This window comes from Brienomyrus brachyistius, chromosome 11, assembly GCF_023856365.1.
Source record: "Brienomyrus brachyistius isolate T26 chromosome 11, BBRACH_0.4, whole genome shotgun sequence".
Taxonomy (NCBI): Eukaryota; Metazoa; Chordata; class Actinopteri; order Osteoglossiformes; family Mormyridae; genus Brienomyrus; species Brienomyrus brachyistius.
This window is the reverse complement of record NC_064543.1, coordinates 7915256-7921255: the sequence shown is the minus strand read 5'-3', so window position 1 is coordinate 7921255 and position 6000 is coordinate 7915256. Positions and strand designations below refer to the sequence as shown.

The 6000-nt window shown below is 44.7% G+C and overlaps 1 long non-coding RNA gene across 1 annotated transcript; it reads left to right on the top strand.

Annotated features, from left to right (window-relative positions):
* Positions 1–3238, top strand: LOC125751628 (uncharacterized). Its single transcript, XR_007400717.1, has 2 exons — positions 1–563; positions 2552–3238. It is a non-coding gene; the product is annotated as an uncharacterized LOC125751628 (long non-coding RNA).
* The last annotated feature ends 2762 nt before the right edge of the window (positions 3239–6000 follow it).

Genomic DNA, 6000 nt, shown 5'->3' with positions numbered 1-6000 from the left:
TTTTCGTTCAAAGTGAACGAAGCATATATACATAGTAAAACTGACCTGCTTTTCAATGCATACATACTGTAGGTGGAAACCAGACATGATTCGAAGCAGTTTAGAGACTTTAATACACTGACACACTCCTTTTCTCCAGATAATCTGACTCCCCGTGACTGCAGGGACACATGCTGTGTATGTGAATTGGTACGTTCAGATTGTTTTGATGTATTACTACTTAAGTGAATGTTCGTGTCTTGCAGTGGACTGGCGTCCCACCATGGAAATACTTTGTCTTACATCTTGCAATCCCTGGGGTTGAAATTCTTATCCGGAGTAACAGTTGTTTGCTTGTTTATTCGTTTGATTGTTTATTTAACAAAGCAGGACAGATGCGGTTTTAAGGGAACTGGAACATGACGAAAATCTGGTCACGTGTCTTGTGCCCTGTCAGGACAGCAGCCTCCTTTTACCCGTCGTACACATCGGCATTAATAGTAAGGAACAGAGAACAACAGTGATCTATATGGGGCTTAAATGGCTTAGCGTTTCATACACAGCACTGCGGACGTCTATATTTGGTAAAAACATCTTTTTTCATCAAATCTGAAAATAACCATTTTATTACATTTTATGACACTTCCTTCTTTTTAAGCTCAAATTGCCGTTTCACATTTTCCTGGCGCCGTACCAACGAAACAATGTTTTTGCTTGTTCCTCCCACCATATAATTCTCTAAAAGTTGGTCTTTGTAAAAATGTAAATTAAGGGGTTTTATTTAGTCATGCACGAATCATTTAGCTTTACACGTTGAACTTTACACGTGTACAATTCTTTATCAACCGCTGTCTGAATGTGCGTGTTTGTTATGCAGAATTGTAAATGGTCAACGTGCTGCATGCCTAGAAATAACTGGATAAAACTGGCAGAAACTGCCCAAAAATAACTGCAATACAACAGTGGCACCTCCTAACCTGACAACCTTTGGAATGGTTCTGGAGACAAAAGGGGGTCTTACCTGCTGCTGTGCAGAAGTACCTAATGATGTTATGGGTTTTAGTGTAATACATTACTGTATATAAGGCAACATTTACTTAAGCAGTAAATTCTATATTTAATATTTACTAAGTATAGTCACATTCAGTGTAAATATACTCTCTTAGGATTTGTATTGTTGTGATTTTATTTATTTTGTAACGTCTAAATATTCAGTCTGTAAAGAGGCTCCGGTTGGCTCAGTAGATGGCAGAGCTGAGCAAGGTCTGTTTCCATCGTGGTGCAATGTGAAGCAACATAAGGAAGAGCATAGATGGTGTTACAGATGTGGAAGGAACAATTTGCTGAGAGCAGAACAATTAGAAGGTTTCTGTAATTTGTCCATCTTTCTCTAATAACTGCTCATCCAGTGCATTATCTAGGTGTGCCTGGAACCCGTCCTAGGGGGCACAGAGTAGGGACACCCCGCATGCGACATCTGGGGCAATTTAGCGACACCTAGTGTCACACACTGCGATGCCGTGCCCACCAAGTCTACAGAGCTGTGCGTTCAGGACATGCTGCATACTACAGAGAATATTATGGCCTGTACGCTCTGCATTAGGCATAAACAGGCAGTCTGAATGTACCTTCCTGAAAGCTGACAATTTCTCTTATGACTTGGAGTTATTCCCGGCACAAAAAGCTTTTTCTGTGTGGCCAGAGAATCTTTGTGTTGTTTAATCTGTAATGGGGAACTTGTGAATTCACTCAGCGCCCACATCCCCCGTGAAAGTATTTGGGGCGTTGAACTGGGCATCTTTGTGTGCAAGCGGCAGCTTGGCCGGCTTCTCCCCACATCGTTCTAAAGACTTGGATTCCTTGGCCTGAACAAGCAGGCAGCTCCAGCGCCGTGGATTTGTGTCGGCGATGCTTGAATCGTGCTCTGTTACAGCGTTCCCACACAGCACCCTGGAACATCGCATCAGCTAACGGCAGCCAGCGCTGTGTCAAATCCACACGACGTCTGGAGTGTCATATTTTGTTGTAGACTTATGTGGTACCCATGATGCCTTCACTTGCCCAACCAGTGCTTAGACATACTTTCTTGACTCAATTCTTGTTTTGTTAGAGATGGATACGTAGGAGGGATAACTATAGCATCATTTCTTCAGTATAATGCCAGAACAAAGTGATACGGTTGCGAAATCTGGATCGAAAACCGTCTTTTACTTTTTATAACTTGATACGCTTCGCTTTCATATCAGTTGTTAAAAGGATTATGTTAATTAATGTAATCCTCTCAGCTACGACTCCTTTCATTTCAAATGCTGCACTAGCAACTGAAGTATTTTCAAATGTACTTGGACGGCACCTGTCAGGTCGCCAGTCCCAGAGTCAGTGTCAGAAAGTAGACCGAAAAAGATGCAATTCAGTGGTGCTGTTTGATGGTAGCAGTAAGAGGAATCAAAATACAGATGGGAAAGTAATTAATACAGATCTACGCTCCTGACTGTTTGAATACTATGAAATATACATGAGATGCCTGTCCTGAACAGTAAAGGTCACTAATGAGTGCATGTTATTCTCACAGTATATATTACACAGCACCTTCTCCTGGTCTTCTGAGGGAAACGTCAGCCTTTTTGAAACATCACCGCCTACTGCATCCACCCCAGCAGCTCAGATGAGATAGCGATTGAGACCTCTTTCCTGTTTCGTGAGCCCCCCCCAGAGGCGCCGCCCACCTGCCACGCCGCCTCGACCGCCGAGGAAGGCTCTTACTGTCCGTCGGTGACTGTCAAACTCATGAGGAGGCCAGCTGGAGGGACGGATGTGCCCGCGAGTGTAGGTGGCTGCAGTGATCTCGCGCAGTGAGCCCCACTGAGAGCCCAGCGCACCCCGGCGAACGGCAGTGCCATGAACTGGGCTTGGCATTAATCACTGAAAATCTGTGTCACTTAATTGTCAGATTCCTGTTCTAATTGCACATAATTTATTTGCACACAATTGACTGTTCTTTATTTTTAGTTGCACAATATTCTGTTTTCACAATATTTAATTTGCATGCCATTTACTTTTGCAATATATATTTTTTTCCTTGTAATCTGATTAATGAGAGGAATAACGGAGGTAGATGAAGGTTTCTAAAAGTTCCAGACTTTTTGGCTTGATAGGTGCTTTGAACAGGTTGTTTGTGAATCGCATCAGAAACCCTGCATAGGAGAAGAGCCGGTATTAACATATCAAATAATAAAATGTCCTTTAGATGGTTTGATCATCTAGGCTTTTTATTTTCAGCAAAGCCTGTCTTTTTCAAACGCGGTCATAATACTTCCGTCACACGGAGCGATGCTACTCTGTGCTGTGTTCATTCGCCTGAGGGGAGCTGGGGGGGGGGGCGGGGGGAGGCTGAATCGCTGATCCAGCCAAGAATGGAATATAGGCCCACTCAGAACTGAGGCGTGATTGTTCGACAGGCAGGGTTAGCCTCCCCTGTAGACACCATGTTTGGATCGATTTCAAGTACATGACTTGCCTTTGCAGAGGAACTGTCAGTGCCCATAGTATTTCAATAAAAAAAAAAAAATACTTTTTGCGAAATCCCGATTTCGTAACTTTGATTGGCGTATATGTGTTCAGGATATGGTCGGTTGTCAGCTATTCGGGGAATATGAGATGCATTTTCCAGACATGTACGGGTGAACTTTATGGGTCAAACGACTTTAGGTTAATGTCCCAGACTGGTTCAGAGGTCCTGCCGTTAATGGAAAGAGTGAGTTTCCCCTACACACAATCGTCTAAAGAGAAATCTCCGAGGAGTCAGGGCCGCGTTAGTGTTTGCTTTGTTAGCTTGTGCTGTCCGACTTCGCTGACTGTTACCCCGAAGGCACTTGCCCTCTGAGAGTCTCAACTTTGAAAGATAAATCCGTTAGTCAGCTGTTCATTCCAACAGGACAGGTGGCTTGGTGTCCGAGATGTGGCCACCATGTCTGGGCCCGGCTGTACTCCATGACTCACAGCTTGGACTGACATACAGGGCGTGGGAGGGGCATGGATACCCTGACAGATTCAGGGGCCCCAGTGCTTAACAGGGGGCCTTGCATAAGTACAATTATATGTAAAATCCGGGGCCCGGAGTGATATTTTGTCAAGGGGGCCATAATTTCTAGGCGCATGTCAGCTGACATGGATTCATAAAATAAAATCCCGGCTACTGCTGGTGTTTAGTACCTCAGTGCCCCCACCCTGGTGGAAACGCATAGCAGATTCCAAAGGCCATCTGCCACGAGCTGACTGCGGAGCTGTTTGGAGTGACTTGGCGCTTGTTCAAGCAGTTGTTCTCTGACAAGGAGCTGTGGAAGTTGCAGGCAGGAGCCTGACAGGCATCAGAGAGATACCCCAAGTCCCATCTTAACCAGGCTGGGCTCAGTGAATTATATGGGTACCAGGACTGTGGATTTCTTACAAAGGACCCTGATAAAGGCAGGAAGTCCTCTAACAGAGTAATAGAGTGTTTAGTTTTTGCTTAAATTTTTGATCACCTCTTTCATAGCGTATATCGACGTATCAAATTAGCTGTTACATTCTGTGAGGCTTAGAAATCCATATTTCCACAGACATCTTCCTGGCAGGGTCAGATCAAGAATAAGCCTGAGGAACTGAAATCAGACATATCTGAGACGGCTGCTAGCATGAAATGTCACATGCTGACCAGGAGAGCAGGTCAAAGGGCCCGACTTTGGGCGCCGAGTGCCCAGTCATTCACACACAGCTCCATGGAGCCTTCAGAACCGACTCATTCTCAGGTTTCACTTATTCATTTTCTGCATTGTTTTATTAACGCTCACATGCTGTACAACACGGTCTGTTTAGCGATTCACTTAAATCTTCGTTTATAATATTAAACCATATAATGGTTGTTAAAGATAACTACTAGGTAAAAGAATTTTAATTGTAATACTAATGTAGGTGAAAATGTATGTGGGGAGCAATTAACCAAGTGAAGTTAAGTCACTGTGTTCTACTTTTTATTAAGACGAGAGTAATTCTATTTTTATTTGGTCAATTGTCATTTTGTTTCGAGTTCATTATCAGTCTATCGTGGCGATGCCTTTCAGTTTGGGTGGAATTAGAGTATTTGGGGGCCAGGACTGAGATTCCATGTCAGTTTAGTATAATGTCTGCATGCCTCCCTGCTTGCATGCGGTTCCTCCATCCTTGTACATCCTGTCCTGACATCAGCTGAACCTTCTGCATTTAGACCTGGACTATATACGATGTTACTTCATAAACTGGGACTGGGCTATTTTGGGCTTCCTCTGCTAGCCCCTGGAGGTTGCCCCCCCCCCCCCCTTTGAGTCGGTTCCTCCCAAGCTTTCTTCCTACTAGGGAGTTTTTCTTTGCCCCTTGTCACCACTGACTTGCCTTCTGGGTGCTCTGGGCAGGGATAATTTGAAGCACTTTCAGATGATGTAGTATTGTAAAAATCTGCGATATACATTTTGAATTGTAGTGAATTGATTTCTGTGTGGGGGGTGGCATGGTGATGCAGTGGTTAGGGTTAGGGGGGCGGCATGGTGGTGCAGTGATTAGCACTGTCGCCTCACACCTCTGGGACCCGGGTTCGAGTCTCCGCCTGGGTCACATGTGTGCGGAGTTTGCATGTTCTCCCCATGTCGTCGTGGGGTTTCCTCCGGGTACTCCGGTTTCCCCCCACAGTCCAAAAACATGCTGAGGCTAATTGGAGTTACTAAATTGCCCGTAGGTGTGCATGTGTGAGTGAATGGTGTGTGAGTGTGCCCTGTGATGGGCTGGCCCCCCATCCTGGGTTGTTCCCTGCCTCGTGCCCATTGCTTCCGGGATAGTTCCAGGCCACAGTTGTAAATAAGAAACATGTTCTTAATCTGTCTTGCCTGGTTAAATAAAGGTAAATGAAAAAAAAAAAAATGAAAAAGGCTCCGGACCCCCCGCGACCCAGTAGGATAAGCTTGGAAAATGGATGGATTTCTGTGTGAATATGTGCGATTCCTTGGATCCTTG